This window comes from Trachypithecus francoisi, unplaced genomic scaffold (genome assembly GCF_009764315.1).
Source record: "Trachypithecus francoisi isolate TF-2019V2 unplaced genomic scaffold, Tfra_2.0 Lachesis_group16, whole genome shotgun sequence".
NCBI classification, from domain to species: domain Eukaryota; kingdom Metazoa; phylum Chordata; class Mammalia; order Primates; family Cercopithecidae; genus Trachypithecus; species Trachypithecus francoisi.
This window is the reverse complement of record NW_022681461.1, coordinates 9,748,459-9,762,465: the sequence shown is the minus strand read 5'-3', so window position 1 is coordinate 9,762,465 and position 14,007 is coordinate 9,748,459.

The following is a 14,007-nucleotide window of genomic DNA, read 5'->3' as shown; positions in this document are numbered from 1 at the left end:
AAACCAGTAAACATAAAAGTGCTCTAGAATTTATTGGGGACAGGCTTGTAGTTGCCCTAAAAGGAACTGGCTCCTGCAGAGGCTTGAAAACGCCAGGCTCAGGGCCAGGGCTTGGCCTCCCTTGCTGTTGAGCTGATCTGGGCAGAGTTTTCCCCAGGGTTGGGTTGGTGGAGTGTGGGTGGGGCCCTCATTTTGGGGCACCTGAGGACACTTCTTTGCTAGCCTGCCATATTACCCCATAGGAGCCTGTACATGCCTGGACTCTGGGTGACACAGGGGACATGGGGACAGGCCTTGGCAACCACTCTTGCCCACTGGTGCCCACAGGCACAGGAAGCAGGCAGCACATGTCCATGCCCAGCTGCCAGGAGTGCATTTTCACCAAGGTCTATGTAGATGGAAGCATTCTGCTCCCCTCCAAATTCATTCATCCATCTTTCACTCATTCATTCATTGATGACCAACAGATCTTCACAGAGTGCCTGCCATGCTCTGCACCCTATTCTAGGCACACTGCTGAAGCTGCTCTTCTAGAACATTCTAATTCTCAGCTCCTTCTGTCTCACCTCCCCACTGCCTTGCCCCTGCCGCCCATCACCCTCACTCCCTCCACCAGCTCACAGCACCCTCTTCAGCAGAGGCAGCCCCAGGAACATTTCTGAGAGATGGTGGAGAAAGCTACGGAGAGGTTCCTCCTCCTTCTCCTTCCGATCCCTTTCTTTCTCTCACCTTCTGTTTCTCCCACACCCCCTCTGTTTCTCTTCTCTCTCCCTCTCTCCTTAACTGGGTCCACCTCCTCCTCCTCTCCCCATCCCTCTCCTTTCTTCTCTCTCTCCTCCTCCTTCCCCTTCTGATCCCTTCCCCTGGTTCTCCCTCTTTCCAGATCTCTGTCTCCCTCCTCTCTGTCTTTCTCCCCTCTCTGCTTCTTCTCCAGTCTTACACACACACACACACACACACACAGAGACCCCATAGCTGTCATCGCCTGAGATAACTGCAGCAGAGACATGAACCTGATCTGAGGCTCAGCGTGTGAGGGGAATGGAGAGGCCCCTAAGATGCTTCTGAGAGTGTGGCCCACATGCCCATCCCTTCTCATCTCTGTTTGCGGCACCACCCTTTCGGCACCCCCAGCAACCTGGACCCTGGGGCTGGGAGGAAGGTGGGGCTGTGCTGGTGCAGGGGCTGGGCCCTGCTCAGGAGGTGGCATCAGGAGGAGGCTATGTCAGGAGACTGGTCTATGTGAGCTTGGGCTGTGTCCAGCACAGCCATCACCAGGGTCTCTAGAGATGTTTGTGGGTGGATGGGATGACACGGCCAGCTGCGTCCTGGCAGGTGAGCCTCACCATCCCTCCCCTGATGGCCCAGCTCAGCCACTGACAGCTGGAGCTTGGGAGGAAGGAAGCTCCACTTTGCTCTGACAGACATCATTGCAGGCCTGAGGCTGTTCTGGTGAGGGCGGGGCCCACATGCAGAGGGCACAGGACCCTTCTCCTCACCTCCTGTGGTGAGCCAAGCCTCAGGCCAGTGTCCAGTCAGGGCCTCCTATGGGTTGCCTGTGTGCCAGGCTGGTCAAGGCAGCACCTGGAGGCATAGAGCCTGCCTAGCCCCATGGGGGCAGAGGGGCAGGAGCCTCCACCTGGGAACAAAGGCCCTGTGGGATCTGAGCTGCTGAGCCAGGCGGTCTCTGTTTCTGTTCCCATGGCCACCCCCGCCCCCAGGCCTAAGTATCAGATGCCGGATGGACAGCAGCCAGTAAGCACGCCAGTTCAGCCTCCCGGATGGATCTGTCCAGGCTCACATGAGACCATAAAAGGCAGTCCCAGCAAGCCTGGCTGGTACGTCCTTCTCTGCCTTCTTGGGGGCTGCAGGCCCCTGCATTTCGTTATCTTGGCATCAAAAAATTAGCTACAACAGCTCTGTCTACTTCTTTTGTGGGGGAGAAAAGTGCTCAGAAAAACTGATCCAACAGCATGACTTTGCATTTAAGCGGCTCTGCCAACTTCCAATGATTATTCGGGGAAGCCAGTGGAGGAGAAGTTGGTGCCCTATGTTGAAGTGGGATGAGGCTGGGGCCTGGGATGGACTTGAGGGATGGGAGGTGGCAGAGCCAGTGAAGGGGTCCGAAAGGTCCCTCTGGTAGGCCCAGTGTGACCTGTGGAAAGGAAAGAGCAAAGCAAAGCAGCCTATGCCGATCTGACTGCCAAACCTGAGTGTTTTATGCTGTGCTCTGCAGGGCTGGCACCATTATCCAATAAAGTCTCCATTTAGGATAAAGCAGTTGATCTGTTTTGAGAAATCTGATACATGGCAAAGCTTTCTGAGATACCATCTGAGATTTAAGATTGGAAATCTCTGCATCAGCCTGTCATTTTGTAACAACGGTCGGTCATCAGGAAATTTCCCGTAGACCTTCCTTCTGTGATACGTTGAGGTTTCAAATGGAATTGGGTGGCAGGCTGTGGTTGTAAAGATACGTAGCCAGATTGGCTGAGGTAGGAGGCACGCTCTCAAGCTCCTACATCCCCCGGTGAGGGCCAAGAGGAGCTTCCATGTCCCATAACAAAAGAAAAACTTCGGCCAAATTAAATTTATAGGAGTTTAATTGAGCAATGAATGATTTGCCTTATTTGAAGATGGTTCGAATAGTTGGCTGCATTTAATTGACCAACACTCTGGTGATTGGCGCAAGTGTAGGCTATGATCTGTTTACACCTCCGCTTGTTATAGTTCACAATGTACAGAGACACCTTCAGGCCCAACTTAAATATGTAAGGAGGCAGCTTCAGGCTAAACCTCATTTAACACCCACAACAAGCAAACTGATGGAACTCGAGGCCCCAGAAGGCAGATCTGGCTGGAAATCCAGCCACCTTCAGCAAAGGGTTAAACAAATGAATGGGCGACCGAGGCATGATCAGTTACCAAAGACAATCACGATATTTGGGGGACATCTTTGGTGAGGGTTTCTTGGGAGAGAACAGCCTGATGTCAGGCCCCTGGAGGAAGATAGCATCCTGCATGCCCCGGGGAGCTGAGCACGCCTCAGTCGCAGGCCTGAGGCTGCTCTGCTCTCCCTGGGAACCTGGACTATGGTTAGGGGCACAGGAGACAGGGGCCTGACCATACCCTGCTCTGGGGTCACGTGAACCCTCCCCACATCCTCCTCAGTACTGAGACAAGGACACATCCCCAGCCTCTGCGCAGACCTGGCAGCCTCACCCCGCCCGCGGACCCTAGAACAGCGGACCCCCAGGCCTCCCAGTTCTCCCTTGGCCGCCGCCCTAGCCCTGCATTTCCCTCCCCAGCTCCAGGTGCCTGCGAGGGCTGAAGGCTCAGGGTCCGCTTCTCCCACTGGAGCGGCAGCCAGGAAGAGTCTCTGTCTCCTGGCTTAGTTCTCTGCACCTCAGAGCTGGGAAGAGGTTTGCAGAACTGGTGGTTGTCTAGGAGCAGGAATGTGCTTCCTAGGCCGGGCACAGTGACTCACACCTGTAATCCCAGCACTTTGGGAGGCTCAGGTGGGTGGAGCACTTAAGCCCAAGAGTTGGAGACCAGAATGGGCAACATGGCAAAACTCCGTCTCTACTAAAAGTACTAAAATTAGCCGGGTGTGGTACATGCCTGTAATCCAGCTACTCAGGAGGCTGAGGCAGGAGAATCACTTAAGCCCAGGAAGCAGAGGTTGCAGTGAGCTGAGATCGTGCCATTGCACTCCAGCCTGGGTGACACGGCCAGACTCCTCAAAAAAAAAAGGAGAATGTGCTGCCTCCGTGGGAAAGGCTGGGCTCTCTTTAACCTCCCCCAAAAAGTTGTGTATGTGTGGAGAGTGTGTGGAGTGTGATGGATGTGGTATGTGATGTGTGTGGTGTGGGTGGTGTGTGCACACCCTGCTGCTGTGCAACCCTCCAAGTGTGAAGTGATATCCTTGTGTGTGATATTTCTGCCTTCCCCAAGTTTGCATTTTCGACATTAAAGTTTACATTTATTTATTTATTTATTTATTTTTAGACGGAGTCTCGCTCTGTTGCTGGGGCTGGAGTACAGTGGCGTGATCTTGGCTCATTGCAACCTCTGCCACCGGGGTTCAAGCGGTTCTCCTGCCTCAGCCTCCTGAGTAGCTGGGATTGAGGGCGCACACCACCATGCCAGGCTAATTTTTTTTTTTTTTGTACTTTTAGTAGAGACGCAGTTTCACCATGTTGGTTAGGCTAGTCTCAAACTCCTGACCTTGTGATCTGCCCACCTCGGTCTCCCAAAGTGCTGGGATTACAGGCTTGAGCCACCACACCCAGCTCAAGTTTACTTTTTAATTAAAAAATAAAAAATAATAAAACAACAACAACAGCAACAAAACTGACAGATGGAGACAGTCCTGGACAACATGGTGAAACACCTTCTCCACTGAAAATACAAAAATTAGCCAGGCATGGTGGCTCCTGCCTGTAGTCCCAGTTACTTGGGAGGCTGAGGCAGGAGAATGGCTTGAACCTGGGAGGTGGAGGTTGCAGCGAGCCGAGATTGCACCACTGCACTCCAGCTTGGCGACAAAGCGAGACTCCGTCTCAAAAAAAAAATAGTAAGACGTGGAAAACTGCCATGCCACCCAGCCCGCCCCTGCTGTCTCCACACCTGCTGAGACTCCCTACCCTTAGCCACCTACACTTCACAGATCCCAGCTCCTCCTCCTACCTCTGACTTGACCCATGTGGCTGCTGGGTCCCTCACCCTGCCTGTCCCTCCACCTTCGCCCACACCAAGAATTGAGTAAAATTTGATATCCATAATTCCTAACTCTCCCCCCAGCTCCTCCTGCTGACCTGACCCCCATTTTGGGGGTTCCCCCTAATGAGAAGGCTGCTCTCATTCAGCTACAGTTTCAGTGCCTCTGACCTCTCACCCCTGCCCCATACCTCCTAGCCCCACATCTTTCTCCTTCCAGCCTCCCTTCAGAAGGGAGCCTCCTACACCCATATGTGTGCATTCCTCTCCTCTTTCCTCCCCTACTCCTCTTTCAGCCCCTTCCACCGGGATCCCTGCTATCACCCATCAGCTGTTGAATTCCACAGCAGCCGTTTCCACCATCACAGCAAGGGCATCTGACCACCTGACCTCGCAGCCTCCTTTAGGCCCTCAGCTCTGTGCTATGGACATGACTCCCGCTACTAATGCTGTGGTTTTCAGATCTTCACCAAGCTCCGGAGTGAGCAGTCTCTTAATTTCCCAAGTTCAGTGCGCAGTAGAGGCACCCTGGAAACACACTGGCCTGCGTCTGCCTGGCTACATTCATATTCTCCAGCCCCACCCCTCGGCCCACACTTGGGGCCTCCCGATGGGCAGCAATGAAAAGCCTCTGTCCCCAGTGCCCCCGTTTTTCCGAGCCTTCCCATCAGGGCTCCTCCAGGCACCTCTGGTTTAGGGAGCAGCGCCTCTGCAGCATCCTCCCCCAGAACAGATGGTAGGGACGGCACCACAACTACTGCGACTGGACACAATTAGGGTCCCCATTCAGAAAGAGCACCTGAGGCCCACTGGTACACACAGGTGTTATGACGGGGAACAAATAAGAAGCACGTCTCCCTCCACATATGGTCCCCATGAATGGACATTCCTCCTGGAGGAAGGGGCTCGGTCCCTTGAAGTTAAATTGAAGCTGCTCTCTCCTTATAGAAGCCAGAGGCCCAAAACCTCAAAGTGTGTGTGTGCCTGTGTGTGTGTGTCTGTGTGTGTGTGTGTTGGAGGGTGTGGGACTGATGAGCCCAATCAGAACCACAGTGTATTTGAGACACTCCCCTGTGGGCAGAAGCAGCAGCCAGCATGTGTCATCATCAACTGTGCCCTCCCTGGCTTGACTGTTAATCTGGCTGACCCAAGCCCCCAGCCAGGTCTCTATTCTTTGAACTGGCAGGATGCCCGCTGCTATTTACAGGTGCCCGTCTTCCCCTTGTCCATTTACTTTGATGGGCCCTTCTCTCTCCTGATCGTGTGTATTAAAACTTTATTCTTGTTGCTCTGCCTCTGCTCATGTGTCTATATATTTTATAATATATATATTATATATTTTTATTTTTTATTAAATATTATATATATTAATTATATGTAACCTGAAAACTAGATATAAAGAATGTAGGCATATAGATATCTTGCAACAATGAAACCGAAAGAAACTTGCAGATCAACAAATGTAGGGACCTCATAAAATTCAAATGACAATTTTGATGTAATGGAACAAAGGCAGAACAGTCACTCCCCTCCACAGTGAGAAAATGGAGCTCCCTGCCCACGTGCAGACTCTCCGGAGATCCACCTGTTGGTGCCATGCTTTGCAGTAACTGGATGCTTCCACCACTTGTTCCTATGTAAGTTGCACAGAGGCTTCCTGTGTGCATCCTGTAATGAAATCTTTTGGCCTTCACTTCATTAGAACACAATATTTCACATTAACTCCCTGTGCATCTTTTTTTAAAAAGAATTTCCCTATAACAAAGAAAATATCACAGCCTGGCATAAAAAAAAAGTTAAATAGATTAAAATGCAGGCCTTGAGAGGGTATGGAAGCTCTCTGTTAAGTCAATCATCTAAATGAACCAAAAATATGTTGATCTTCATCGGTTACTCACATCTCCAGCAATATGACACTGTAGACATCTGATCTCCTCCATTAATATTTTATTTACAAAATCAGGCTTCAGGCCAAAGCTGAGTGAGTGCTGCTGAGTGACTCAGCCCCTACAACCAAAAGCATGAACTCCAGCCCTGACCACAGCAGAGGAAAGGCAGGTGCTCCCCTCACCTTGAGTGCTCATTTGATGGAGAAGGGCTGGGCCTGGGCCCTACCCATCACAGTGCTGGTCCTAGTCCCTGCCCACACATGGTCTGATCTTCCGTGATCATGCAATATAAAGGTACTAGAGCTCAAGGACTGCATCTAACTCCTGGACCCTGGATCCCTGCCAGATGTCTATATGCTAGCCCAGAAGGCTATGTGCCCTGGGGACTTAGAAAGTTCACATGACTGAGCTGGGCGCAGTGGCTCACGCCTGTAATCCCAGCACTTTGGGAGGCCAAAGTGGGCAGATCAACTGAGGTCGGGGGTTCGAGACCAGCCTGATCAACATGGTGAAATCCCGTCTCTACTAAAAATACAAAATTAGCCAAGCGTGGTAGCGTATGCCTGTAATCCCAGCTAGCTACTCAGGAGGCTGAGGCAGGAGAACCACTTGAACCTGGGAGGCAGAGGTTGTGGTGAGCCGAGATCGTGTCATTGCACTCCAGCCTAAACGAGACAAGAGCAAAACTCTGTCTCAAAACAAAACAAAACACCAGAAAGAAATTTCATATGATTCCTGTCTCTATGAGCTTCTCGTCATAAACACATCTCCAGTAACCTCAGGGTGGGTGGGGTGGGGGAGTACGGGGCGATCATATTTTCAGGGCATTCCTTATTGATGCAAAACACTGAGAACCACTACATAAAACGTTTGAAAAAGTTTACTGCAATGATATTTGAAGAACCTATATAAAATAACTAAACAAACATAAAAACATAATTGAATTTTACTTGAATGTGTTCACAGTATAAACTTTAAACTATATAAAAGGAAAATGAGCCCGGGCACGGTGGCTCAAGCCTGTAATCCCAGCACTTTGGGAGGCCGAGACGGGCGGATCACGAGGTCAGGAGATCGAGACCATCCTGGCTAACACGGTGAAACCCCGTCTCTACTAAAAACTACAAAAAACTAGCCGGGCGAGGTGGCGGCGCCTGTAGTCCCAGCTACCCGGAGGCTGAGGCAGGAGAATGGCGTGAACCGGGGAGGCAGAGCTTGCAGTGAGCTAAGATCCGGCCACTGCACTCCAGCCCAGGCGACAGAGCGAGACTCCGTCTCAAAAAAAAAAAAAATGAGAAGAAGAACACGTGCAAACACTTGGAAATTACAATGTACATTTTTAGGCCGGACACAGTGGCTCATGACTGTAATCCCAGCACTTTGGGAGGCCAAGGCAGGTGGATCACCAAGTCAGGAGTTTGAGAACAGCCTGGCCAACATGGAGAAACCCTGTCTCTACTAAAAATACAAAAATTAGGCAGGCATGGTGCCACGCACCTGTAATCCCAGCTACTTGGGAGGCTGAGGTAGGAGAATCACTTAAACCTAGGAGGTGGGGCTTGCAGTGAGCCAAGATTGCGCCACTGCACTCCAGCCTGGGCAGCAGAGCGAGACTCTGTCTCAACAACAACAACAAAAAATGCACATTTTTTAATTGATTAAAGAGGAAGTTCTGAGGAAAATTTAAAAAGGCATAGAACTGAATTAATATAAAAATAAAATACATAAAATGTGATAAGATCCTGATAAAGCATTGCTAGTGGAAAATTAAATGGCATTGAATGCTTATATTTGAAAAAACAAAGGTTTAAAATCAATAATATACACTTTCACATAAAGAAACCTCCCTAAAAAGAGCGAAATAAAACAAAACCATGAAGAAGGAAGGAAATAATAAAACACTATAACCAAGAAGAATTTTTTCCAGAAATGTAGGGCTGGTTCAATACTCAAAAATTATCAGTGTAATCCACTATATTAACAATTTAAAGAAGAAAACAAAAATGGTCAGTTCAATTAAGGCGGAAAAAGCATTTGGCAAAATTCAACATGACTTATGTTAAAAATTTTTAACAGACTAAGAATAGAAGGTCACAACCTCAACCTAATAAAGAACACCTACAAAAAACTAGAAGCTAACATCATGCTTAATGGTGAAAGAATTAATGCTTTTCTCCTAAGTTCCAAAATGAGGCCAGAAGGTCCATTCTCATCTTCTTTTCAACTTAGGACTGTAGGTCCTAACCAGTGCAGTACGACAAGAAATGGAAATAAAGACATACAGTTTAGAAAAGAAGAAATATTACCATTAATATTGATGGATGATGACATGATTGCCTATATAGAAAATATCAAGGAATCTGCAAGAGAACTCTTAATAAATGGTGATATATTACTTTATCAAAGTCTAAGGATGCAAGAGCATTATACAAACATTAATCATATATCCAAATACTAACAATGAACAACTTGAAACAAAACTAAAAACAATGTCATACACAATAGTTCCCCCAAATTGAAATATTTTGGATGTAAATTTTAGTGTGATAAAAGCAAGATAATTCTAATGAAAGGAACCAAACAAGACCTAAATAAGTGGAGAGACATACTACTTTCATAGATTGGAAGACTCAGTATTGTAAAACATCAACTCCCAACAAAATTTGTTTTTGTCAATATAGACAAGCTTATTCCAAAATGTGTATGGAAAGGTAAAGAAATTAGAATAGCTAAAACAATTTTGGGAAGATAGAATAAAGTTGGAGGATATTAAGACTTGCCACAAAGCTATAGTATAAGACAGTGTGGTACTGTGGAAGAACAGATATATCGATCAATGAACAGGGTAAAAGAGTGCAGAAACTGACACACACAAAAACAAAAAACTGATATTTCACAAAAGTGGAAAAGCACTATAATGGAAAAAAGAATTGTATTTCTAAGAAATACACAAGTTAACTAAAAATGAATCATAGATTTAAATGTACACTTTAGTACACTTTTAGTACCTTTTAGTTCCCTTTTTTTGGTTGAAAGCGAGACATGATATACTGGGCAAAAGGAACAGAGGTGAAGAGGTTGTTTGTGTAAGGCTCTGTGTTTATCTAGCTGGTAGTTAGACTGTCTTTAATGTTTGGTGTTGCTGTAGGTATCAGAGGCAAAATTTACTCTTGTGTCCTTGTTAGTATCTCCCCTGTTGTCTTTGAGTTTCCCTAGAGACTCCTTATTAAATAAGTGCTGAGGCAGTCAATTCCTTCCCTTATAATTCCCTTATTATACAAAAGTCCTACTGATGTGGTGGTGAGGTGCTTATGTGGGAGAAGAAATGTTCCGTAGTCCTGTGATTAGGTCCCAGGCACAGTGCACAGTGAGTCTATGCTCCCAGGCTGTGACCTGCACATGTGCTTCTCAGTAGCCCGTGTCCCTGGTGGGACAGGAAGGCACAGGGAACTGGAGTTTAACACTTCTCTTTCCCCAAGTCAGTTAGGCTCTGATAAAACCCCAATACATTAGGCTCTGGTAAAAATAGTTTCTCTTAAGGATAGGCTTTAGGAAAGTAGAACTAATGTTCTGCCCTTATTTCAAAATGGTTATTTTCCCATAGTCCTGCCAAAATCAGGAGGGGATTTTTCTCTGATCTACACCCTGAGAATCTGGTAAGGCTACCGAAGGTAAAACTCCTGAAAGTTGAGGCTCTCCTAAGACTGGATGTGGAGTTTTTAACTGTCAAGCTCATCCACATTGAACCTTCAGCACTTTGTCAATTACAGTTTAGGTTTTCCTACCCCAGGATTGGCTCCAATGGCCAGCTTTTACATCTCAGCTTCCCTTCAGATTGACTGGGATTCTCTGTATCTGCCTGTCTCCAGTTTTGAGGGTAGTAGTTTGCCCTGTGACCTCAATTCTCTGACAGATCTAAGAAGAGTTGTTGATTTTCAGTTTGTTCAGCTTTTTTTTTTTTCTTGTTTTGAGAGTGGGAGTAATGACTTCCAAGCTTCTTATTCTCCAGACTGGAAACTGGAAGTCTTTCATTGATCTTGGTTCATTTCATTTCCCTCCCATAGCTTGTCTGGGGATGACTTTGGCAACAAAAGCAGCAGCCCATGCCAGTGCACCATCTGGGAAAATAGGGTGGCCCTGATGATGCCTCTAGGGCCCCTCCATGCCCTACTCCAGTCGCGCCACTGAACTCCAACCTCGGCAACAGAGCGAGACTCCATCTCAATAAAAAAAAAAGCTACTCAACCCTAACAGGATGCACTTTATCTTTAGAAAGAAACTAAACCACTTACTGAGCACTTACGTTGGTTTCAAGTAATAGGGAAACCAACTGTGTGGGAACTGAGACTTGGTTGATCTGTCGTGTGGGCTAGGTATGTATCCCCATCCTTTGGTTTAGAGGCCTGAAAGCATCCGGGAGGACAGGAAATCACCTAATCCCTGGAATAAGGTGTATCACAGGCAGGCCCTCAGGACACAGCCAGCCTGCAGCTGCCACGAAGGAGGAGAATAGTGGCTCTGGGGCCAGTGGAGTGGCTAATACTCTAAACAGAACTGCCCAAGCTCCCCCAGCCTCGTGGAGAACATGCGTGGAGCACATGCTGTCTTGGTAACTCACTGACCTCTCAGACTCCCGAGCAGCCCTGCTGTGAGACCCCATAACTGAGCTTACTGCCAGGGCAGGGAACACTTTCTCTTCCACTTCCGGAGACCGCTGAGCTCCAAGGCTGGACACTATTAGTGGACATATTACTAGGCATAGCAGTACCTCAGTGGTGGAACTCTGATCAGAGGCAGGGACTGCTGGAAATACCCCTACAGGAGTGGATACTTTGAAGACACTTTCTTCAGGCCTTACAATATTATTTTGGGATGAGAGTTCCTGCATGAGTAATAGAGGGTTTAAGCCAGTGCGGTCCTGGTGTTGACGTGCGTGTGAGTCCATCTGTGCCCCTTGCCTGTGAGGGTACAGGAAATGTGGCCAATACCAAGACTGGGGACAATGTGCACTGGACCTTTCGGATGGTGCCTTGTCCACACGGACATGTGCTAAATGGGAGCTCTCCCGTTTTCTTGTGGCCTCTGAAGGCTGGGGGTAGGCTGTGCTGAGAGACCTCTAGGAGTCCTGCTGGCTGCACAGGTCTGTGTCCAGCAGGCTTGCAGGAAGGATGGCCTAGGACACTATTTTGAGGCTTATTGCCGGGGCACGAAATCCTGGGTCAGCTAAGTAAATAAGGTAACACCAGGCTCTACCAGCTGGAGGAGTGCAGAGTTTTTGGGGCAGGGTTCGCCAAGGGCCGTGGACAGGAGGGAGCAGGTTTATGCAGGACTGGGGGCTGGGGAGATGGGCAGTGGGTCAGGTGCCTGCAGACTTGGGGAAAGCAGGGTCTATGGGGACAGGTGAGGAGGAGCAGGAATTGTTCCTGGGAGCAGAGCTCTGAGCATGGCTGACCTAGACCTCAGCTTTTGGCCTGGCATCAGGACCCTTTTCCATCTGCTTCTGTCAGTCTTTCCCAGACCCTCATGTTTTGAAAGCACTCTAGCTATAGGCTGGAACCCTCTTCTCATGGCTGGGATCCTGCTCCTCAGTCCTGCTCAATTACTTTGTGCACCAGCCACTTCCCTTTTCCCGTCTCCACTGGGAGTCGAGTCGAACCTCCCTCCTCCATGCCCCAGGAGCGCTGTTCCTCTACTTCAGAGAAGCCCTTGCTCCCTGGCGCTGTGGACACCAGCTGCAGTGTCAGCTCCTCTGAAGGCCTGGGCGCTTCCTGTGGCAGGAGCAGTGTGAATGCAGACTGACCCCCCCCTCCCAGCTGGTGGCCTCAGCTTCCTCAGCATCCCTAGTGTCCCCCCGACCCCTGCTTTCCTCCTAGGAGCCCACAGTTGAGATTCTCTCTGTGAGGTCCCAGGTTCCTGCCCTGGGAGTCAGACAATGAATCCTATGGAAAGGGCAAGCACTAAGGAGCAGGAGGGGCCTGGGAGGGTGGTGCGGGCTGGAGGAGGAGCAGATGACTTTTATTGGGTTTGGTTTTATGTTGCCAAGCTTGATTTGGGGAATGGCAGTTGACAGACAGAAAAGCCAGGATTAGGAACCATTTAGAGGGACAGTGGGCTGGGGAGAGAGAGGTCCAGCATGGACACCCAGGCCTGAGCAGAGAGAAGGGGTCAAGGGGCACTGTGGTCATCACAGGGTCTGCCATGGGGCCCTGAGGGTAAGTGGCAGCAGGAGCCAGGTCTGTGGCAGCACAAGGGCTGCGCAGGGCCCAGGCAGGCCAGCAGCCCTCAGAGGCTTGGGTGGAGAGTGGGTGTGAGGAGCCAACGCGGGGTCAGGAAGAGGGGTGAGCCTCATGACTTCGTCGATCCAGTTGGCGAAGTAGGTGACCCTGGTGAAGATGCTGGGGTAGGCAGGATGCCAGCAGTCCAGGCTGGCATCCTGGACTCCAGCTGGCCAGCCCACCAGGACCCAGGCACTGGGGAGGTAGCAGACTAGAGGCCCCCCGGAATCACCCTGAGGACAAAGAAAGCAGAGTTCACTTTGGGGGCCGAGTGTGTCTGAGACACCCGGTGGCACCGTCGGACGCTCTGCCTCCGCTCTCTGAGTCAGGGTCCCGCTGCAGACCCACCAGATAGAAATCTCCAGGCATCAAGCTCCTAAGCTGACCCTCAGGTCTGAATCTGAATCTATCACACGTGAAACCACCCTCCGCCCTCTACACCCGCAACAACACACTGCTTGAAGCCTAGAGGGGACAGCTGTATGTACAGGGCCTGAGAGGGGCCGAGTCTGTTAGCAAAGCGCAGCCAGCTGAAAGCTCTGCGCAGAGCACAGCTCTTGTGCACCCTAAGCTGCAGCAGAACATCCCCTCCGGGGGCCCCTTCCTTTTTTTGTTCATCTGGGCCTTTGGTTTTCTCTCAACCTTTTGGTAAAGTATCTTTAGAAAGTGCCCATGCCCAGGCCCCGTGGAGACAGTCCACATCACTAGGGAAGCAGGCAGCCGTCTCCAGAAGTTGCTGGGAGTTACTGGAGTCCTGAAATGCTGTCAGGGTGGGATCATGCAGTTGAAAGCCCCCTATATCATGGGCCAAAAAGTGAGACCCAAAGAAAGGTCTCATCCAGGCATGGTAGTTCACGCCTGTAATCCCAGCACGTTGGGAGGCCAAGACAGGTGGATCACAAGGTCAAGAGATGGAGACCATCCTGGCCAACATGGTGAAACCCCATCTCTACTAAAAATACAAAAAGTAGCTGGGCGTGGTGGCATGTGCCTGTACTCCCAGCTACTCGGGAGGCTGAGGCAGGAGAATTGCTTGAACCCAGGAGGCAGAGGTTCCAGTGAGCCAAGAACATGCCACTACACTCCAGCCTGGCAACAGAGCAAGACTCTGTCAAGACAGACAG